At 41.4% G+C, this 24,886-nt stretch overlaps 1 protein-coding gene across 1 annotated transcript in view; it reads right to left on the bottom strand.

The window, feature by feature from the left end:
* jakmip3 (Janus kinase and microtubule interacting protein 3) overlaps positions 1-24,886 on the bottom strand; it is a 212,800-nt gene that overhangs the window by 29,234 nt on the left and 158,680 nt on the right. The window contains exon 23 of the mRNA XM_080205603.1: positions 5,174-5,234. The gene's annotated coding sequence lies outside the window, so the exon portion shown is untranslated. The remainder of the gene's footprint in view (positions 1-5,173; positions 5,235-24,886) is intronic.

Here is a 24,886-nt window from a genome sequence, read left to right on the forward strand (position 1 = left end):
AGTTTTCTCCAGTTCTGCCATTTCAATTGTTTGAGTCCTGCTAACATTATTGAAATTCTGACTTAGATGATGTTCTGACTTTGATAGTATAAGCAAGTTGATTTTGCATCAGCCAATAAAACCATTACCTCAGACAGTCATGTGTGTCATCTCTTGAATTAACTTGGGACCAATGACTCCTCCAAGCTATTCCTTCTAATTAGCTGTACAAAACACTGAAAAATGAGAACAACAGAAAATATGCATAGGGACACTCAACTGCTTTTAACTGGTTGAGGTGTCCAAGACAGTGAATATTTTGAACTTTTCACACAGCTTATAGATTTTGTTGGCTGGTTCCATAAACTTTACATATAATGAAAATCATTTTACACAAAAGGAAATGAGAGAGACAGTGGAGGAGGAGGTGGTGGTAGTGAGTTGAATGATGACTATATTAATGCATGGTGCATAGCTCAATTTCACCCAAAGGAGTCTAATATTACTCTTCCTCCTATTATTCAGTTGATCATCTAATAAAAAATTACAAGGGTAATTTTTTATTAGAGGAAGTGTTTTATTTTCTAATGAATTAAAAGTGAGCTTGTGACTGACAGTACAATTGCATTACCGTCGCCACCAATAGTATTCAGGTACAGTAATTTATAAATCAGTACAAACATGCAATATCACCTTGATAAAATAGTTTAAATATGTACATGGAAAAGCTTCATTCAAAAAATTGTGGATCCCAAACACCAGGTGTCAGTGTCTTTGTGCTTGAATAATTCATACAAGCATTTCACCCCTTTTGTGCCCTGTTTCAAGTTTTTTAAGTACGCAATTAGAGGCTAGCTATTTGTTTTTGAAAGCTCTGGACTTCCTCTGAGAATGTGTCAATATCCTTTCATAGTTAACCATTATAAGAATGAGCACTTTTTTTCTTAGTGAATGAAAGCTTTGAGTTTTTCCAATCTTTTGGTATTCAGTATTGTTTCAATTATTAGGAAGGTGATCAGAGCAGTTTTGATCTGAAAGTTTAGTGGATGGGTAACTTTACCAATGTGAAAAAGCAAACTTGATTTGATGGCTGACATAGATCAAATATTACTCTACAGTAACTTAGCAACCTGACACTGCACTGTATTTGATCTTTCGCAGTAGGTATCGGGGTGGGCGAGGTTCACAGAACAGAATCTCTGTTGGCTTCAGGCAGGATTTTATGAACCTCGCCCAAGCGAAGTCATAAAATCTTGGCCTATGGTCATTTCTTAATGATTGGAAATAAATAGAACAGCAAACTATATGCTAGTTTATTATACAAAAATTGTCCATACTTCAATGACACAACTGTACAATTAAACACTTTTTTCTCATATGTATAAACGACAAAACGTGTGAGTGTGTGTGCTCTCCAAACACAAAGGACAGGAACTTGTAATCAATTAAACACCATCCCCTATTTCCTTGACTCATATACAGTAAGTCCTCGGTTTAAGTTATGGTTGCATTCCTGGAAATCACCACTTCAAGTGAAACAACTTTCTGTGAATCATGAGTTCCCATAGGAATCAGTGTTAAAGCTGGAGCTAGGCTCCATCGGACAATTCATAGCCAGAGATAAACAATGTACAGGTTGAAACACTGTACCTGACGGGTGCAGCACTGTGCATTTTTAAGTGAAATTTGAATTAGATAACACTCACTAACCTCGTGATGTTTTAAAATATCTAATTTCACTGCTATGATGGAGTCTTATGATTTCTTTGCAGGAGCAGGCAGTCTCTTATCAGCACTTACTGGGCATTTCTGTCTGATATTTAACAGCAAATTAAAAGTCTCACCCACAGCAGGGCACTTCTGAAACTTCAACATTTAAATCAAATTTACATCCCACTTTTTGCTTGAAAACTCTGGCTTTTGATACCTTTGTGTTAATTTTCAAATCGCTGTTGCCTTAAGTATAGTACAAAGAGTCACCCTAACAATGGCACTGATCGGGTCACAGGAAGAGAGCTGATCCACAGTGATGCTCGCTGCATTATGAACATGGCTGGTGATGATGCATGAGCCAATGAATGAAGGATGGTGACAAAAATGTGTGGCAATAAGCATACAAAATGATTCTAAAGCAGAAATCATGACTTTAATTGGGGAAAATGGACCCAAAACAAAAACAACTTTAAATTAAACAACTTAAAATAGGGCTAGTTAAAATGAGGGCTTATTGTCTTGAGACCTATCTAATAATTGAACAGAATGCTATCTTACTTGTTAGGCTACACACACAAACATTAGCAAATGACCACAGATTTGTCAATAAAAAATGTCCCAGCCAAACAAAAGAAGCAAAAGAAATAGTTGAAGGCAACTATATTTTGATTGTCTGCCTAATATATATTATTTTTTCACGAGAAATGAATGTCACTGGCAAGGCCAGCATTTGTTACCCATCCAGCATTGCCCTTGGGAAGGTAGTGGTGTAATGTATCCACATTGCTGTTAGGAAGGAAGTCTCAGGATTTTGGTCCAACTGAAGGAATGATTAAATAATTCCAAGTTGGGATGGTGTGACGCTTGGAGGGAATTTGCAAGTGGAAGTGTTTCTATACATTTACTGTCCTTGAACTTCTAGGTGATTAAGGTTGTAGTTTGGAAGGTGTTGTTGAAGGAGCTTGGTGAGTAGCTGCAGTACATTTTGAAACATACTGCTGCCACTGTGTGTTGGCAGTGGAGGGAGTGACTTTTTAAAGTGATGGATGGGGTGGTGATCAAACAGGCTGCTTTATCCTTCTTAAGTGTTGTTGGAGCTGCACTCAACCTGGCGAGTCAGGAGTATTCCATCACACTCCTGATTGTTAATTAAAGATACTAAGGCATATGAGACAGAGTTGGACATATGGATCTAAGTAACAGGTTAGCTACAATCTCGTTGAGTTGCAGATCAGGCCTGGGAAGCTAAATAGACAATTGCTGCCCCTATGTTCCTCCGTTATGAATCACATACATAGGGGACTTAGCTAAGGATGAAGCTAAATCAATATTCTTGCATCATAAGATCATAAGATATAGGAGCAGAATTAGGCCATTCGGCCCATCGAGTCTGCTTGCCATTCGATCATGACTGATAAATTTCTCAATCTCATTCTCCGCCTTCTCCCCATATCCATTGATCCTTTTACCACTCAAGAACCTCTCTCCCTGTCTTAAGTATACTCATTGACCTGGCCTCCAACAGCCTTCGAGGCAATGAATTCACCTTCTGGCTGAAGAAATTCCCCCTCATTTCAGTTCTCTTTATTCTGAAGTTGTGCTCTTGTATCCTAGTCTCTCCCACTGTTGGAAACATCTTCCCTACGCCCATTCTAACCAGGCCTTTCAATATTCTGTAAGTTTCAATGACATCCCCCTTCACCCTTCTTAACCCCATCATCCTCAGAGCCTTTTATTAGGGTGAGAAAAAGGTCGGAATCCTTACCCTTAATTATTTTGTAGTGACTTCTGACTGAGTAATATAAAAGGGTGAAAGTATAGCCATCATGACCCTAATGAATTTGGGAGACTGACACTCTCCATGCTCATAACTAATACAATAGTGCTTCTGAAACCCTGCTGGCCACTGAATAAATTAGACAGAGTGCACAGTTATCAGGAATTTTCTATTTATTAAAATTTATTTTGTTTCCTAGTGTTCTCAGGCTGCACTCGGTATGAGATATTCCCTATCAAGAAGATAACCTCCTGAGCTTTGAGCAAATGCCATTCTTGTCCTGACCACTAGAAAGTGTCACGTGAACAATTGGCTAACTTGCAAGGCTAAGTGCGTGACCCCAAGTTTTACACCATCATTTGTAACATAACAAGTTGGAGCAGCACTCTACTGTGCCACAGCACCATCTGGTGCCAGGAATTTCATTTGGAGGAAGAAACATTCCTGTAGGTAAACAGAGCAACAGATGTGTTTTTTAAACTGTTCAAGCAGCAAGGTGACAAAGTTCCAACTGACTCTCCATCTAGGCATCTCCAACCTGGATTCACTTCTTGTTCAGAAATGTTTGCTTTAAAATTGGCATTGGTATTTAAATCAGATCGTTCATAAGGCCGATTGAACATTTCAAATTTTACAAGTCAATTTCTGGGAAGGTTCTAATCATCTTCGAAACAGAACCATCATGAATATCAGTATGTTTTGGGCGATGAATGAAATTTGCTGAGATAATTTGACATTTACACTTGGCACATTCTGCCGGCAGATAAATGAGGCCAGTGAAAGTCCATTTTCTAATTCAATACTGAACGACAATAAAGTAATCCTATATTCAAGGTTTTATGGCACCTCCTGGCTCTGTTTTCTTTTAATACCACCCAGGGAAAGGCTGAAGCAGACATACAATCAGGCAGATTCTAATTCTCTTTAGTTCCCGAGTTTATTGCAGCCATTCTCCTTAACAATTTAATGTTATGTTTTGCAAAGATAAGCCAATTTACTAAAGGCCAAATTCTTCAATAATGTACGTTTGAGACTCAGAATGCTGCGTTCCATAACTCTTTCTGCTTCAGTGCCGTTTGTGGTTTTGTAAATTGCACCATTCGGAAAGGATTGTGACTTTAATCTCTGATGTCTGGATCAGTCTTTGCTCTTGTCTATGCTTGTGTAAATTCTGCGGCCCAGTGCAGAATGGGTTTCTGGCGCCAGTTTTAGGTTCACTGGTGGAAATTCATTGCATGGGATTTGCAACAATTTAGGAAGAAGAACCTCTCTCATGTTGCAAGTGTTTCATAGCTTGGTTAGGTGTGGTGTCTGTCTCTTTCAGGGCAATGCAGCGGAAGAGGTTCGCCTGGCTTGAGGGGCCAAATGGGACTAAGAGTGGGTAATCACCCCAGTGGGGTAGAGTCCTCTCTTAGACAGAAGACATCAAGAAGGCACGTAGTAATGACAGTCCGAGATTGTGAAAGAACTGTGAAGATGTAAGATTGTGTTGTATAGTGATGATATGTTCCTGCATGCATTATAATGTAAGGTGCTCAGCAGTACAAGGGTCAATGTAGGATTGGAGAAAGACACTGCTTACAGAGTTTTGTATGTCGTCACATTGTCAGAGAACAGTCTAGGAAAGAACTCGGTAAGCAGCATACCTCCTTTGAACAGCTCCATGCAAGACCACATTTGGAACAATACATAGTTAAAGCTTACCTGTAAAAGTGCTTATGTTCAGACACACAAGCTTCAAGGTCTCATCAATGAGCCATCGCCACTGCAACAAAAAAAAACCATGTTAAGTACATAATATGACATGGTGCAGTAATAAGAAACCTAGGTAGCAGAATCAAGTTAGGTTCCTGGAATTATTGTCTCTGTGACCTGAGTCCAATTGTACCCAGTAGATGTGGAGGGATGGATCGTTTGTACATTCTTAATTCCAGATATTTTTAGTGAATTACAATTCCAACATCTGCCGCGTCCCAGAACATTAGCTGAGTTTCTGGATTAATAGTCTAGCAATAATACCACTATGTCATCACCTCATTAACTAAATGGTTTTTCTTTACAAAAACTGGTAATTTCCTGGTCACAATTGCTATTTTTTTAAATTCCAGATTCATTTAATGAACAAAATTTAAATTTCTTGAGTTCAATTGGAATAATAATACCAATGATTCTGGATCATTAGTTGAGGCCTCTGCATTGCTAGTCTACGATAATAACTATGCTACCATTCTGGAATGTATCATGAAAGCTGGGGCAGCTGAGCAATTAAGTCAATATCAGCTGGTCAAAGAGAGTTAGCATGGATTTGCTGAGGGCTTGGCCATACCTGATTGATTTTAGAAGCGGCTCCACAAGGTACAACATCAAAGAGGTATTACTAAAGATACAGTAAGAAGTTTCACAATACCACATTAAAATCCAACAGGTTTATTTGCAATTACGAGCTTTCAGAGCGCTGCTCCTTCATTAGGTGAGTGGGGAGGTAGATTCACAAACACAGCATATACAGGCAAAGACAGAATTGCAAGATAATGGTTGAATGTGTGTCTTACCCTCAGAATGACATCAAGGCCATGGAGAAGACACAAAAGAGATACCAGGGATGAAAGGATCTAATTATGAGAAGAAACTGGGACTGTTCATTTGTGCAAAGAAGAGTTCAGAAGAAATCACTCAGATGTGTTCAAGTGTTTGACCAGATAAAGCTATTTCTACTGGTCAATCAGTCAGTAACCAGATGGTGTAAATATAACATTAACATCTGAATGATGAAGGATTAGAAGCATGAGAAGCATTTTCTTTCTCCCTACAGGAGACTGGTGAAATATAAAACATCTCAAAAATAGTGATGGAAACAAATAAACATTTTTGTTGAACATGAAACGGATATATATTTGAAATATAAAAAGAACAACAAAGTACAACACAGGAGCAGGCCCTTCGGCCCTCCGAGTCTGTGCCGATCATGATGCCCTAACTAAACTTAAAAAAACCTTCTGCCCTTACTTGATCCATATATTTGAAAGGAATCAGGGAGTGTGATTAAATGGACGGTCTTTTCAGAAAGCTGGCAAAGGCAAATGGGCTGAATGGCCTGTCAAGATCAGGACAAGCATGAAGATATTGGATATTTTGCAAGATTGTGCTTTTTAAAAAGAGGCCACAAAACCTTAAAATATCTTAAACAAAGCAAATGCAGCAGAGAAATATCTGAAACACCAAAAACATCTTCAATGCAGCCAAAGTATTGTACTTATTCCAGCTTCCAAGTCCATCGAGAATCAATCTCCTAGCTATTTGTCTATTAGATGCTCTGCAGCTTTATGAGACCTTCACTGCAACTAAAGGGTTAACTCAACTAAGTAGTCATCAGGCCTGCATTGATACAGAGCCTGAATCATACATTCAAATTTTGTAATTATGGCTTTAACTTTATCTGTGTATAATCACTGCATGTGTAATAGTGAGAGCGAGCTGAGGGACTAAGCAGTTTAAATATCTGAGACAAGTGTGTGACAGTAAGTAAATTTATTGCTTAAAAACACCAAAAAGCCTGCTGCTAGAATTTATTTTAAATTGTGAGGGTGAGAAAATACATGCAGTTTACATATAGACACCCTGACGATGGATTGGATGGGACCACTCAAACTCTGAGACACATGCTGGCTAGATGCATTGTCCATGCTAAATTCTTTCTCAGTGTACCCGAACAGGCACCAGAGTGTGGCGACTGTGGGATTTTCACCGTAACTTCATTGCAGTGTTAATATCAACCTACTTGTGACACTAATAAATAAACTTAAAAAACTCAGCATGGAAAGAAAATAATAAAAGTACAGTATTTACAATGACTTCATATTCACTGCTAGTAAACAAGTGGAAAATATATGTTTTTCTAGATGCTATTTCAAAAGAATAGTGCGCCTTTGTAAAAAATACTGCAGTGCCATTTTGAATTGCGATCGGCCATTGTGAATGGCTATTTGCATGTATATAGTTCTTGCAAAGTATATTGGGCACTCTCATATTGTAAGCTCACTGGAGTTGGATCCATATGTCCAATGCATTCGATGGGTGGCAAGGTGACGCAGTGTTTAGCATTGCAGCCTCTAGTGCCAGACACCTAGATTTGATTCTAGACTTGGGTGACTGCCTGTCTGCTTTTTGCACATTCTCCCCATGTCTGCCTGGGTTTCATCCAGGTGCTCCGGTTTCCTCCCACTGTCCAATGATATGCAGGTTAGATGGAATGGCCATGCTCAATTGCTCATGAGCGTCCAAAAACGTGAGAGACGAGTGCACTAGCCATGCTGTAGGGTTACGGCGATGAGACAGACGTGCAGACCTGGTTGGGATGCTCTTTCGATGGGCTGAATGGCCTTTTTCTGCACTGTAGGGAATCCTAGGATTCATATTTATTCCGTATTCAATTTGACTAAAGTAGCTCTCATATGTGGAAGAAAGCCATTAGACCGCTGAGTGAATCACGTACCTGTAATTTACTGTCTAGAATTCTTTAGCATGGTCGCACAATTAGCCTTAGACAAAGCACAGCTGATGCCTCAGTTATTCAGAATGCATAAAGAATTTGATGCCAGTTAATGCGCATACAGGAACTCCCTAGAATGCATTAAATGACTGAAAAATGACTATAATTTTGGCGGCTGCTGCTAAAGTGGTTGTAACGAAGTCGAGCTAGAGATAAATATCAACAAGAATCAGAAGATAATGCTATTGAGGTGGGATATCTCAAGAATATATCACTGATTACAAACTAATTGATCAACTCCAATTGTAGTGATTTACTGATGCTTAAACTAAGTGGTGGAATTTGATTCATTACCTTTAATTCTATAGTTTTTAATGGCTATGACTTTTGATATATTTCAGGTATTTGCAATTGTAATTTTTATAAAGGATAGACAAACTCTTTTGAACAGTCATCTTGATTGAGATTGTAATTAAATGCTGTCGCATTGCATGCAAACCTCAACCATTTTTGACATCTCATGAATAATTTACTTTTCTTGGTAATTGTTTGCATTTAAAAGAACCTTTACCTTTGCTCATGAATAAGAATCATTTTACAGTAATTCAACAAATCCTTGAATATGTTGCCGCCCCCAAATCTGTGCCCGTCTTTCCCAGAACAAGGATGTTACCAGGACTGGAAGGTTGAATTATAAGGAGAGGCTGGATAGGCTGGGACTTTTTTCCCTGGAGCGTAGGAGGATGAGGGGGTGACCTTATAGAGGTCTATAAAATCATGAGGGGCATAGATAAGGTGAATAGACAAGGTGTTTTCCCCAGTCCACCTAGAAGACATAGGTTTAAGGCAGGAGAAGTAAAAAGGGACCTGAGAGGCAACTTTTTTCCCCACAAAGGTTGGTGCGTATATGGAATGAACTGCCAGAGGTGGTGGTTGGGGCAAGTATAATTACATTTAAAAGACATTTGGACAGGTACATGAATGGGAAAGATTTAGAGGGATATGGGCCAAATGCAGGCAACTGGGACTAGTTCAGTTTCGGAAACCTAGTCAGCATGGACGACTTGGGCCGAAGGGTCTGTTTTCATGCCGTATATCTCTATGACTCTACCGCTCAAATTCTACTGCTCTGTCCACCACGGAATCAGAGCAGGCAAGAGGCAGACAATGGAAATGTCCATTGACTTCAGGTCAGAATTTCCGGTCTCGCTCAAACGAGGCTGTAAAATCCCACCCCATGACCCTAACTCCTAAATCCTTCCAAACAAGATTCCACCCCTCCTACAGTGTCTAAATGGCTCCTACCAAAGTAACAAATAATGTCCTCTGTGATGCGGCAAAGGTAAATTATCCCTCCTTATCCTTCTTGACCTGTCTGAAGATTTTGACATACTTAATCACACCATCCTCTTCCAACACCTCTTAATGCCATTGGGTTGAGCAGGATTGCAGGTTCAGCTGGTTCCATTCTTACCTATCTAATCGCACACTATTACCAGCATCAGTTTTCCTTGTCACTCCGATGCCATTACCTCTGGTGTCCCCTAAGCAGCTATGCTTGGCTTCCCTCCTATTTCTCCTTCGCACACCGCCCTTTGTCAACATTATCTGCAAATCCAGCATCCACATGTACGCTGACGATACTCAGCTCTACCTCACCTTACTTTTCTTGACCCCTTAATTGTCAGACTGCTTCTCCAACGTCTGGTACTTAATTTATTCCAACTAAATACTGGGAAAACATTGGCCTGGATTTCCCCCCCCACCTCTTGGCTGAAAACCCGCCCGTCACAAGTACGGCTACCCTGCTGTCAGTTAATAGGCTGGGATTTCTGTCGGAAAGCTGCCAACTCATCAAATAGCTGAGAGGACTGTAGTCCCAACAACGCCAGACAGGAGTAGTGGTCATCACTGGGATTACAAGCAGTCCCAAATGGAGGGGGACACGGTGGAACGATGGTTAACACTGCTGCCTCACAGTGCCAGGAACCTGGTTTCAATTTCAGCCTTGGGTGATTATCTGCACCTTCTCCCATGTCAGCATGAGATTCCTCTGAGTGCTCTGGTATCCTCCCACACTCCAAAATTGTGTGGATTGGCCATGTTTAATTGCCCCCTAAGTGTCCCAAGATGTGTAGGGTGGGGGATTAGAGGATTAAATATGTGAGGTTACAGAGTTAGCGCCTGGGTAAGATGCTCTGTCAGAGAGTCGGTACAGACTTGAAGGTCTGATTGGCCTCCTTGGGCACTGTAGGGATTCTATGAGTCTATGATTCTAACCGGAGCCACACGCCAAGGTGAATAAGGAGGATACTTTGTCATCAGGCTGAAATGCTCCAGTGAGGAGGATGTCTGTATGGGTTTCCCCCTGCGTGCTCCAGTTTCCTCCCATAGTGTAAAGATTTTGATTTTGATTTGATTTATTGTTGTCACATGTATTAACACAGTGAAAAGTACTGTTTCTTACATAGACAAAGCATACCGTTCATAGCGAAGGAAATGAGAGAGTGCAGAATGTAGTGTTACAGACATAACTAGGGTGTAGAATTAAATATGATCACTGCCCCTCCACTGCCAGTATATCCTTTCTCAAAAAAGATCACCTCAGTGCAAGGCAAGTCCATTCAAAAGTCTGACAGCAGCAGGGAAGAAGCTGTTCTTGTGTCGGTTGGTACGTGACCCTCAGACTTTTGTATCTTTTTCACAAAGGAGGAAGATGGAAGAGAAAATGGTCAGGGTGCATGGGGTCCTTAATTATGCTGGCTGCTTTGCTGAGGCAGCAGGAAGTATAGATGGAGTCAATGGATGGGAGCCTGGTTTGCGTGATGGATTGGGTTACATTCATGACCTTTTGTAGTTACTTGCGGTCTTGGGCAGAGCAGGAGCCATACCAAGCTGTGATACGACCAGAAAGAATGCTTTCTATGGGGCATCTGTAAAAGTTGGTGAGAGTCGTAAGAACACAAGAACTAAGAGGAGTAAGCCATCTGGCTCCTCAAGCCTGCTCCGCCATTCAATAAGATCATAGCTGATCTTTTTGTGGACTCAGCTCCACTTACCCACCCGCTCACCATAATCTTGAATTCCTTTACTGTTCAAAAATTTATCTATCTTTGCCTTAAAAATGTTTGATGAGGTAGCCTCAACTGCTTCACTGGGCAGGGAATTCCACAGGTTCATAACTCTTTGTGTGAAGAAGTTCCTCCTCAACTCAGTCCTAAATCTGCTTCCCCTTATTTTGAGGCTATGCCCCGTAGTTCGAGTTTCATCTGCCAGTGGAAACAACTTCCCTGCTTCTATCTTATCTGATTCCTTCATAATATTACATGTTTCCATAAGATCTCCCCTCATTCTTCTGAATTCCAATGAGTATAGCCCCAGTCTACTCAGTGTCTCCTCATAAGCCAACCCTCTCAACTCCAGAATCAACCGAGTCAATCTCCTCTGCACTGCCTCTAGTGCCAGTATATCCTTTCTCAAGTAATGAAACCAAAACTGTACACAGTAGTCCAGGTGTGGCCTCACTAGCAGTTTATACAGCTGCAACATAACCTCGCTGTTTTTAAACTCCATCTGTCCAGCAAATTCTATTTGCCTTCTTAATTATCTGCTGCATCTGCAAACTAACTCCTTAAAATTCTTGCACAAGGACACCCAGGTCCCTCTGCACAACAGCATGCTGCAATTTTTTACCATTTAAATAATAGGCCATTTTGCTGTTATTCCTACCAAAATGGATGACCTCGCATTTACCAACATTGTACTGCATCCGCCAGACCCTTGCCCACTCAGACTATTTATATCCCTTTGCACATCCTCTGCACACTTTGCTCTGCCATTCATCTTAGTGTCATTTGTGAATTTTGATACACTACACTTGGTACCCAACTCCAAATCATCTATGTAAATTGTAAAAAGAATAGCTGATATGTCAAATTTCCTTAGTCTTCTGAGAAAGCAGAGGTGTTGGTGGGCCTTCTCAAGTATATTGTTGGCATGGGGGGACCAGGACAGTTTGTTGGTGATCTGAACACCTAAAAACTTGAAGCTCTTTTTACTTCTTCCCCATTGATGTAGACAGGGCATGTTCTCCTTTACGCTTCCTGAAGTCGATGACAATCTCCTTCATTTTGTTGACATTGAGGGGGAGATTATTGTTGTGGCACCAGTTCATCAGATTCTCTATCTCATTCCTGTACTCTGTCTCGGCAGATGTGGTTAGGTTGATTGAGGAGCAATTTAGCATGCGCAATGTCCCAAAACGTATAGGTTAGAGGGATTAGTGGGGTATATATGTGGGGTTACAGGATAGGGCTTGGATGGGATTTTGTCAGCAGTCAGTGCAGGCTTGATGGGCTGAATGGCCTCCTTCTGCTCTACAGTGATTCTATGATTCTGAATGAAATTTGTTCTTTTTACTATATTCCATTGAATTCAATGCCTAATTGTGTGTGTGAGCATGCAAGATAAAGAAAGAAAGGAAGTGAAGAGATAAATGAATGTGAGCATAAGTTGTAATTGTATATTTAATAAAGGTATTTGGGGAAATTCAACATGAAGATTGTGCTCCCGTTCTCCTGGCCAGCCCACCTCCACCTAGACAGGTTGCCCGGAGTTAATGTTACGGGAACAGGACGAAGTGTTTGATTTGATGCCAAAGTGAGGAGAGAGGAGTAAAATTACGTCCCCCCATCATTGTCTTGGATTTTGTGTTCAGTGATTAGAGACTGATGTCCACTGTTCACTATGCTGACAGCTGGCCAGGGTTTTAGCAGGCTTTTGTCTAGAGACTTGTTACCAGCAGTAGCACCAATCGAGGGTGGCATCCTGTGGGGGCACCTGTGATTTGTTGTCAGTAAGGTGAGAAACAGTGTAACCTATCAAAATGAAGAATTCTCACTGTGGCACAGAGTGGGGAATTTTAATATGGTGGATTGGGGAGGTTGCTGTTTTTGCGGGGGGGGGGCAGGTGGTTAAAACTTCAGAAAATCAGAGCTAGATGTGAAGCCAACTCCAACCCATTAAATTCTGCATTTCATCCAGGCAGATTAGGCTACATGCATGTAATCCTATCATGAGTGGGAGACGGGGTTAACTATATGTTAATTGCTCATTGTGAGTAACACTCACACAATCCTTTGCATTTAACATCTGGCCCAGGGATTTTCTGGGCTTCTTGAAAGCAAAAGTAGAATGTAATAAGCAGGTTATCCAGAGGCCCAGGCCAGGGAGGATTTACAATAAAACACACCGTACCTAGGCATTGGGCCACAAGAAATGGCAAGGCCCCGCTACCCACAGCTGGATCTGGTACTGGAACACTTAGAGTCAGCTCACCTAGTTTTAAAGTTTATTTATTAGTGTCACAAGTAGGCTTACATTAACACTGCAATTAAGTTACTGTGAAAATCCCCTAGGTGCCACACTCCAGCACCTGTTCGGGTACACTAAGGGAGAATTTAGCATGGCCAATGCACCTAACCAGCACATATTTCAGACTGTGGGAGAAAACCAGAGCACCCAGAGGAAAGCAACACAGACACAGGGAGAACATGCAGACTCTGCACAGACTAATCTAAGCTGGGAATCGAACCCACCTCCCTGGCACTGTGAGGCAGCAGCACTAAACCCTGTGCCACCATGCTGCCCCATTCTCATCTGAATGCTTACATTGATTCTGCCTCCGCCACACTCTCATTCAGGGGCATTCCAAACCCTCACTGCTTGATGCATGCAAAAGCTTTTCCTCATATTGCTACTGCTTCGTTTACTAATTACTTTCAATCTGGGCCTTCTTCTCGATCTTTTCATAAGTGAGAGCAGTTTCTTCCTGTCCATTCTGTCCAGACCCCCTCTCAGACCTTTGCTCTTCAGGGAAAACATTCCTAACTTCTCCAATCTATCTTGATAGCTGAAGTTTCTCAGCCCAGGAAACATTCTTCTGAATCTTTTCTGCACTCTCTCCAATGCCCTCACATCCCTCCTGAAGTAACCAAGAACTGGTTGCAATTGGTATTTTCTAAATAACTATTTTACTCAGTGCAGTGCACTACATAGTCAGTATCAATTATCAGGCAAAATAACCTGGCAAAAATGCATTAATACTCCATTCAAATTCATAAGCCCTGATTTTAACACAGGTTGGCACTGGCGAGCGTGAAGGGAAAGGTGCCCATTACTGTGCCAGACTGATGCCTGGATCATTTTAAATCTTGGGGACTATTAGCATGTTCCAGCTGAAAGTGGCTGGTGGGTGGGAACTGTCTGGGGAGAGTTGACGTAGTAGGGTTTTCCCTGCGGGTCCCAAAGGGACCCTTCATCTCCTGGCTCGCAAGTAAATCTGAAAATGTATCAGCTGAAACTTAACTGAACCTGCTTGCCACAATTGTTCCTTATGCGTGTATATGTACTTAATGGCCTCCCCTTTTGGGGAGGGGTGTCAGCCACCTCAGTTTGTGTGTCCCTTTCCGATCCATTTGTAAGTCCTTAGTGTAATTAAAGTTTTTTGTAATGCAATAAGTACAGGATACCGGGTTGAGATTTAAATTCATATTCACTAATGGGACATGGCCATTGCTGGCTGGCCAGTATTTACTGCCCATCCCTAGTTGCCTGAGGGCAGTTAAGAGTCAACCACATTTTACGTCATTCAAAACCCATCCACTTACCAAGTTAAAATCGGGCTTTGGGTTTCACTGGCAGAGCTGCCTGTAGTTTTTGCAACCCAGGGGTTGCTTTGGGGTCCGAATGTTGTTGAGAGACTCTGACTCTTGAACATTAATGAGATCCCTGCCTGTCTGTGGCAGGTATCTTTCTGCTACCAGGAACATTGTGGTTAAAATGGTGATGCCCACAAATGCATCAGCAGCACAACGGGAATTAAATATAAACAACCATTACAGGATTTTCTGACCACACTCACCCCAAGACCTTTGCATGGTCCTACCCTGCCCACTACAGATCCCATGGCGGGCGGGACAGGAAAATTTTGCTGTCAAAGTTAAAACCAATCCTATAGATCATGTAATTGAAAAGTATATTTTTTAAGATCCTCTGTCACGAAATTGTCTTCTCAACAAGAACAAACAATAGCATTTCACAAATTACCTCCTTCATTCAACAGTTTGTTCAATCATTTTCTTTTAATGTGTCTACAAATTATATACTTCACAAGTTTTCAGAAGGATAAATAATAACTGGTCATGGGCTTTGTAGATTTGAAATAAGCGCAGTCTCAAGCTTCAATTGTAAACCGCTCAATTTTCCATTGCGCAGATTGTGATGTGCTCTGAGTGCTATGGTTGTATCCCTGTAATCTCTGACATAATTCCCCGACCAATACAGCAAAAGAAAAATTAGCTGAGTTTAAGATGTGCTATTATTCAGGCTAAATCAAGTGTGAACATTTATGTTCGGCCTATCTTCTGATTTAAATGAAAGGTGCTTAATGGAATATTTAGACAGTGATTGGGGTTAGATAGAGTAAAATCACCCTGGCAAATAATGGGTGACTTGATGCGAGAAATCTATTTCAATGTTATTGCTCATTCCATCATGCTTATCCTAAAGGAGTTCAATTGACTGACTGCAAATATAATAGTGGCGATGCGTGGATGAGATTTGATTGATTATTCAGATGTCATGTGGATAGGAGAGGAAGTGCCACCTTTTAAAAGGGATACACGTATATATTTGCATATACAAACTTTCAAGTCAGCAATGGCCTCCTCTCCTCAGGGGGCCATCAGCCATCTCAGTTTGTATGTCCAGTTCCGATCCATTTACTAGGCCTTAGTGTAATGAACATTAAAAAAATACATGAAGTACTCAGCTGACAGAGATGAATACCTCAAGATATGTGATTGCTCCCTCTTATCCTTCAAACAATAAATATATTATTGCAGTTCAGCTCCATTAGTGGAACAGGACACTTGTAAAGTGCGCAAGAAGGTTCTAGCTTATAGTAGTAAAAGCAATTTTCATGAAATGTTAGCCAGGACACGTTATTGCAATTCACACCAATAGCAGATAAACATTTTTCCCTGTGCCGTTCTTATGGGAAATCTCTGAATGAATTCCCCCTTTTAAAATGTTCTTTCTGTATAGCTAGTCCTATACATGCAACAAGTGGTTACCTGGCAGTCCATGCTGAGGACTACCTTTCTGTGATTTGCCTCTTTGATTTTTGCCTCTCTTTTGCCTGAGAGTCAGCAACTTCATGCACTATTTCTGAGTGGCACAGTGGTTAGCACTGCTGCCTCACACTGTCAGGGACCCAGGTTTGATTCCTGGCTTGGGTCACAGTCTGTGTGGAGTTTGCACATTCTCCCTGTGTCTCCATGGGTTTCCTCCCACAGTCCAAAAGACGTGCAGGTTAGGTGAATGGCCATGCTAAATTCTCCCTCAGCATATCCAAACAGGCATTAGAATGTGGCAACTAGGGGATTCTCATGCTAACTTCATTGCAATGTTAATGGAAGCCTACTTGTGACTAATAAATAAACATTAACTTTACTTTAGCTCAATGCAACTTGGGTTGCAAACTAAGCAGGGCACCAGTCATTGAGAAATAGGGTGATATTTTTCAGTTTTGCTTGCCATGAAACTGGAAAATCCCGCTCGAGGTCAATGGACCTTTCCATGGTTAGCCTCTTGTGCACTCCGACTCCCGTGGTGGGTAGGGCAGTAAAATTCACCCACAGTGCATAATACTCAAACCCATCAAAGTAGCCCAAAACAGATTATGCATTATCTTTGACGGCTCCACTAAATCTTTTGATGGTAAAACAAAAAAAAGACAATGTAGAGCAAAATGTTAGCACATTCGTACTAGAAATCTAATGGGTATTTATCGTATGTGTCAAATACAACAATTTGATAACCACATAGAAATTAAATTGTGAGCGTATTAAAGCTTTGGGTATACTTGCTGGGTAAATATTCCACAATAGGTATGAAACACCTGTATAATTTTTAAAATTTCAGATCATGTAGCCAGTAGAGATGGGCAATGACATTTGAGCTATGCTTAGACTTCTACTGCGAGTTGTGGTGGATGCCATACTGACAATGGCATTAGCAGCGAGCCTCCCTTGGAATCAATCCCTGCAGTGCAGATGGAAGCCAGTGGGCCCATCGAACCTGCACAGACTCGGTATCTTACCCAGGCCCATCCCACCACCACCCCCCTCCCTAATCCCTGTAATCCTGCGCATTTACCATGGCCAATCCACCTAACCTGCACATCTTTGGACAGTGGGAGGAAACTAGAGAACCTGGAGGAAACCCATGCAAACATGGGGAGAATGTGCAAATTCTACACAGACAGTGACCCGATATTGGGTCCCTGGCACTGTGAGGCAGCAGTGCTAACCACCGCAGAGTATGCAGCACATGGCAGATCATAATGTCAATCAACGTGCAACATTGATAAGATGCCAGCATTGCCAACTTGGAACTCAGCACTTCGCTAACACCATACACAACTCATGCACAACTCAACATGCAGTAGCAGTGGGTAAGAACTTCTGCAATACTATTTAAAGGGCCATTAGACACTAAAGGCTGCAATCTCACTGGCTTGTCCCGGCGGTCGATTGGCATTATGCGCTGGTAAGATAGGGTGAGATGTGAAAAATCAGGATCGTGCCCGGTTTTCGCTTCTCGTGATCTTACCGGCACTGATTTGCTGGCAAAATCAGCATTCTGCCCAATCTCAATATTCATTATTTAAATAGCATTAATGACTGCTGGATGTTATCATCCAGGCTCACTTGTATTTACCCCTCACCAGTCAAGGACCTCACCGGTGAGGATTATGAGGAGATGTGAAGGCCTCACGGTGCAACTGAAGGCCACTGGAGCCCCCTGAGTGGTCAGGAAAGTACTGGGCAGTGCATGTTGGGCAGTGCCAGCTTGGCAGTGTCCACCTCATACGCTGGCACTACTCACATGACACCCTGGAACTGACAGACAGGGCACTCTCTATCAGGCATCCTGGCACTGCCTGGCACCTGGGAATCTCCTGGTTGGCACCCTGGCACTGTCCACTGGACACCCTGCCAGTGCCCAGCTGGCACACTGGCAGTGCTTAACTCTCATATCGGTTGTGTCTGGCAGTAGCCACCGGCTGGCCCAGTGGTAGTTGGACACTGCCAGTGTGTCAGGTGGACACCGTGTGCCAGGGCAATGCTGAGAGGGTAGGGCCTGAGTGGAGGCCATGAGGGGGTGGATATGTGAGGCTGGGGAGGGTTTCTGTTGGGGTATCATGTAGGAGTGAGTTATATAATCAGTCTTGATTGAGGGACCATGTCGGGAGTCATGATGCGGGAGCATGTCAGACGGGGCAACCATTGGGAGGACTCCAGTGCCGGCGACTGTTGTCGTGGAGGGAGTAAGGGAACACATCAATGATGAGGGGGTGGGGGCCAATGTCTGTGGGGGAGGGGGGTGGTCTCCTAGTACACTGTGCATCCTTGCAAAATGTACCCAAGCGCTCTGAAGCGCCGGTCTCACCGGCGAATTTAGGGTCTGGTCCCCACTACTGTTATGGAACTCCCAATTCTCCAAAAAAAAAGACTGAGTGCGGGAGAATTGCTTGCAAGACTGACAGGGCGACACGGATCACTCCATTATTCTTTCTGTTATTCCACTCAGAAATTTTTGGGGCAAATTCCAACCGTAGTATTTATTGCTATCTCTGTAAAAAATAAAGCTAAAAACTAGCAATTCTAGGAAAGAGAATCTTAAAAATCAATTACAGAGAAATTATTCATACAGATTTGTAGGCTCAAAGAGTTGTGTTGAAGGTAAAGTAATTTGTTTATATTTGTTTGAATCATTCCAAAGCAAGTCACATTGCCATAGACATAGTTCTCTAGAGTAGAGCATTGTTATTTTCTTTAATTTATCTGTGTGTATTTGGGACCAGACCGGTGCAGTTGCAGTTTTGGTGTAGCTGCAGTCTTTAACTCACTGAGTCTGGAGATTCAAAGAAAATAAATGTTAGTCAATTAGGCCTGCACTTCAAGCAGAGGGAGAATACTAACATCATTCACTGTATGAAATACGGATGGGCTCTCTCGAAGTTTGGATATCATGAGTGAAAAGCTGCTGGAAGTTTTGCTCTAGCTCGTAGCTAATGGAAGAAATAGACAGTAGTCCTCACAGAAACTTGTGGCAGAAAGCATTCAGGAGAGTGAACTTAGAAAGATGGGAGAAGACAGTTGGGTATCTGCCAGCAATCAAACATAAGGAACAAAAAGCATCTGCTGATTGTGAGGCCTACAAAGAAAATGAGAGGGTCATGTAACCAACAAGTTAACAGAAGAACCCGGTAGAATTTTATCTCAGAGGACTGCTGGAACACAAAGGAAAATTCTGGATAATTCTGGAGGGCTATGGCATAATTTTGAGCTGGCTGCAGGAAAGCTAAATGAACCTTCAAGTTTTGTGAAATATGGGAACTTTTTTGGGAGAGGGGAAGAAAAAGTTTATAGCACAACACTATAAATTATGGTGGTGCTTGCTTTATTTAATTTCTTTTTAAATGTATATTAAAGTTTGTTTTTGCTTGAAAACATGTAATCTTGATGCACAGATCTGTCTGTTAATTACTGGGAGTTTGGAATTAGTCAATCCAAATGGGGATTAATATCACCCAGATTATGGCCATGCTTTTCATTATTTCTTCCTAGATACTCCACGTAGTAACTGTTAAAGAGCCTAAAATCAACTCCTACCAGATTGGCTATTTCTTAATTTTACCAAAACTGATTCTATATCTTGACCTTTAAAACTGAAGTCATCTCTCATTGTGATACTAATGTCATCCTTAATTAACAACTTTTCCTTTCTTCACCCCTTGCAAATCCATTATCGTTCTGGGAAATCATTGCTGCATTCTCTCAAGGCTAATATCTTTTTCCTAAGATATGGTGCTCAAAACTGTGCTCACACTGCTCCAGGTGTTATCTAAGCATGGCTTTGTAAAACAGAAGCATGACTTCCACACCAGTGAGTCCTATTCCAGTAGATATAAAGGCCAGGGTTCAAAATGGGCTCAGTCAACTAACTACCCTGCTAACAGTGCCCATTGCCACTTACAGATGGACCTTCTGTTCTGCTGTCACAGAACTGGCCTGTTTCAGGCAGTAGATCCCCTTAAATATGCAGATCAGTGCCCTCTGTTGCTTACAGGATCTTGATTGCCATTTTAGGATCAAAATAGTTAGAGTTTAGATTGTGTTTTCTCTAGCCATTTGCACAATATTGGCTGCAGTAATTAGGTCCACAGCAGTGGGCCCCAGTGATTTGAAGGGTGGGAGGCAGAGCTGGAATAATTGAGGCCCAGGTTGATTTGTTGGTCCCAGAAACATGAAGAGTGACTTACCTTTGGAGATCATCTTTGGTGGGGTTGCTGCTGATACAGGTTACACAGTCTGCTGAGCCTAATCAAGAAAATAGTAATCAGCCTCCTTTGTATGTCATGCAACCCTGATTAGCATTTTAAATAGGCCTAATGCCTGACTCAAGGGGCCACTTTGGTTATCCAATTGTAGAGCCAGGACAGGGAAGAGTAAAAGGAGTAATGGATGAATGGCCATTGCTCATCATTTTGGGATGATTACCATTTCATTTCCACCATGTAGGAGGCCTGAAAATTCACCCCATTGTGATAAAAGTAGATCATAAATAAAATATCAGATTGAACGTTAAAGATCAGTCTCTCTCAGATATTGGTGTTGCAATTCCGGAGTTGAGAGGGTTGGCTTATGAGGAGAGACTGAGCATCTTGGGGCTATACTCATTGGAATTTAGAAGAATGTGGGGAGATCTTCTAGAAACAATTATTTTTTGTTTATATCCAATTCAATCCAAAGTCCAATTCAAAGTCTCAGCAAGTGAGACATTCCAGATCCAAGATCTCAAGGCAGAGATTATGAAGGGAATAGATAAGATAGAAGCCGGGAGGTTGTTTCCACAGGTGGGCATAGCCTCAAAATAAGGGGGAGCAGATTTAGGACTGAGTTGAGGAAGAATTTCTTCACCCAAAGGGTTGTGAATCTGTGGAATTCCCTGCCTGATGAAGCAGTTGAGGGTACCACATTGAATATTTGTAAGGCAAAGATAGATGGATTTTCAAACAGTAAAGGAATTAAGAGTTACGATGAGCAGGCGGGTTAGTGGAGATGAGTCCATGAAAGGATCACCTATGATCTTATTGAATGGCGGAACAGGTTCGAGGGGCCAGATGGCCTATGCCTGCTCCTAGTTCTTATGTTTTTTATTGTTATTCAGAAGTAAATCTTACACATAACTCTTCCAATTGCAGTGACTCTCACATTCGTCTTAAGGTTCCTCTGTGTGGCGAGGGGAGGCCGATGTCCTGAGATGCCGATGAGATTATATACACTGAACTGGCCAGTTCAGCTGCCATGCTCACTTGCTGCTTGGAGCAAGTGACAAAAAAAGGCTCATGAATTATTAATAAAGGATGTTTTATCTTGACATTTGTTTTCAGTTGAAGGAGGGCATTAAGTAAATGGGGATCTTCTGGGTCCTTCACAGGACTGTTGGTTCGCAGCATTTGTATGGTGTACATTGTCTGGAAATTACATGCAGCATTTATTGAGCTGTTGAGCACTTTTAACAGGGCTGGAGGGAATGCTCTTTTAAAAGTCACAGCATGAAGGATATTGAGAACTGCTGGCAGATGGGAGCAATCAATTCTGTATCAATAAAAAATTATGGCGTCTCCAACGCAGCAGCTGGGAGGGCGAACTAAATGGAGAAAGGGCTTTTTCAATGTAAATGGAAATAGTAGCGCTGCATATTCACCGAGGCCTTCACGCAATGATTACAGCTCTCTAACACGGCCGGCCTTCATAATTACACAGTTACTCTATTCGTCACAGAAAGCTCTGCTAAAAAAACAGTCTGACACAACCATCAGTTACTGAAAGCAGTGATTAAATGGACTGCGATGCTGAAGTGCAGAAACCATTATTAAAACTTAACATTTTTGCACAGTGCTAATTCTAAACTCAAACATACTGACATATAAACTTAACAAATCTCAGAATATTTTCTTCATAAAATTGCGATTTGAAAAATGCTGAGAGTCACCAGGAATCGCACAAAATTTGTACTGGTATGTGTCGTGGGGTAGGCTGTCTATCTTAAAGGCTCACAGTACAGCAAGCTCCAGGCTTAGCCATTGCAATCAGGAAGCAGTACTATTTGGAGGGCAGAATAACGTCCAGAGGAAGGAAACACAAGTTAATGAAATAATCCGCACAGTTCTCATTATTCCCAGTTTGGCTGATTCAACAGCACCGTTGACAGAGGTTTAGGAACAGCTGATTTTTGATATTCTTGACAGGAATTTGGTGAGTGGTTGGGAGTAATGTAAGGGATAGATAATGGATATTGAATGAGACATGTGATTGTATATTTTCAGTGCATAATTGGATCGACCATGAAGTGTTTACAGCTCAATACCACATACGTCAAGGATATTATATTGTAATTTGTTGAAATGGCTTTGTACCATTGCACATAGACATTTCTACAGAAATATATGAAATTTCAGGAATAAGAAAAGACTATTAAACCAAACAAGCCCATAAGTTTTCCACTGCCTTTTCACTGAGCTTGTAACTGGAAATATCTTAGTGAGGTCCTTGAACATGTCATTATCTATCAGCCCCATTCTAATAATTCCTAAATTATTCCTGATGACATTCTGGGCAAGGGATTATTTTCATTTCAGATGTTCTGTGTTGGGATCAGTGCTAGCAGGTAAAATATAATGACATCTAATATTCATCAAGCGCCTTTGTGTAGCAAATTGTTTCGATTGGCTTTATAGAGAGGAAGAATTTGGGAGGAGATTTGACAGGAAGTGACCAAAACTGCAGTTGAGGAGGGAAATTTTGCAAGTGTGGTACAATTGCTGCAATTATGTAAGGCAGTGGAGTAGTGACGTTGTTGCTGGACTAGTAATCCAGAGACCCAGGTTAATGCTCAAATCACAGGGCAGATGGTGAAATATGAATTTATTAAAAAGACGGAATTGAAAGTCCAATGGTGACCATTAAACCATTGTTGATTGTCATAAAAAAAACTGGTTCATTAATGTCCTTTAGGGAAGGAAATCTGCCATGTCTAGACTGGTCTACATGTGAGGCCAGATCCACAGCAATGTGGTTGACTCTTAAGTGCAAGCCACTCAGTTCAAGGGCTTTTAGGCAATGGGCAATAAATGTTGTCCCAACCAGCAACAGTGATCCCCACATTCAAGGAATAAGAAAACAATTCTATTGCTAAAGTTAAGAACATAAGAACTAGGAGGAGGAGTAGGCCATTTAGCCCTTCGAGCCTGCCCCGCCATTCAATAAGATTATAGCTGATCTGAGGTGGATCAGTTCCACTTTCCTACCTTCTCCCCATAACCCTTAATTCCCTTGTCTATCAGAAATCTATCTACCCGTGACTTAAATATATTCAACTTAAATATATTCAAATTATTTCAAGATGTTTTCCCCTCAAAAATGTTTAAATGTTTCTACATCCAAGACTGGCACATGCTTCCATCCATATCTGGAGCTCCTCTTATTTAACAGGTAACCCGCTCCATCATCCACCACTAGCTTCCAACCTCTCTCTCCGTTCATCACTATTTATCTAGTTTCTCTCTATGTTATTGATTTACTGTGGTCAGTATCTCTCTCCTTTTTCCTTGTCTTCAGCTCTGATGAAAGGTCATCCTGACTTGAAACGTTGACTCTGTTCTCTCTCCATAGATGCTGTCAGAACTGCTGAGATTTCCAGCATTTTCTGTTTTTACCTCTTTCAACCTAGTAATCTTCAAATGCACCATTCCACATAGTTTTCTCTCCCCAAGAAATCCATTTTTCAGCCTAGGCAATAGCCCCATAGATCATGGTACTTCTAATGGATAACCACGTTTAGAAGCTTTCCGCCTCTAGCCTCCCCCCCTTCCCCTCGCCCTGGTAAAAAATAATTTCCCCTCAACTCCCCTTTAATCCTTCAGCCTATCACTTTTAATCTACACCCACTGGTGACTTCTCTGCTTTTACAAAAACGTCCTTCTATTTCCACTTTGTCAAGGTCTCCTCATTCTTTTAGGTACTTCAATTAAATCTTTGCACAGTCTCCTCAATCTAAAAAATAAAAAACTCAGCCCATCCAGTCTTGAAGCTTGGCAGAGATAGAAGAGAAACACTAAAAGAAAAATGTGGTTATATGAGTTCAGTGAGAAGCTTTGCAGGCATGATAAAAAAAAAAGCTAATAGACACAAAAGGGTGTCATAAAAAATATCTGCTTTCCAGTAAGGATCATAGACTTTAAAAAATGCAGTTAAAAAATGGGGCCAGGCAGAACAAGTGTGGTGAAAAGAGGAAGCACTTCAGGCTCAATAGATGTAACCTGATTATACCAACAATTAACTATTTGATCTACCCTAGGCCTAGCAATCAGAAAAGTGCTTAGCAGCTAACGGACCACCAGTTTCTTGTGTAAACAAACCTCGGCTAACCCCCTCTTTGATCTGCTCTGGAGCTGTCAATCAAAACAATTCTAAGGGCTTTCAGAGCAGCTGGAAAGAAAGACGCCTTTATGAAATGGAATGCTCCTGTTAATCAAAGCACTTCAAAGATGCTTTAAAGCAGAAACATAAGAGAAAGCAAAGAGATCTCCCTTGTGAAATTGACAGCTCTTGTCACTCAAAGCACTTTAAAGTGGTCTGATAGCACATAGGGCTTCTGAAATCAACCTAGGGCAATCCCTACTGTAGAATAGAGAAGTGCTGTGATTTTGAAGGTTGCCTGGTGTTCAGTGAGCATGGATTTTAATCAGACCAGATCACTTCAAATATTTAACAGAACACAGACAAGGAAGATTT

Source organism: Carcharhinus amblyrhynchos, chromosome 17 (assembly GCF_965287045.1).
Source record: "Carcharhinus amblyrhynchos chromosome 17, sCarAmb.v2.hapA, whole genome shotgun sequence".
Classification (NCBI taxonomy): domain Eukaryota; kingdom Metazoa; phylum Chordata; class Chondrichthyes; order Carcharhiniformes; family Carcharhinidae; genus Carcharhinus; species Carcharhinus amblyrhynchos.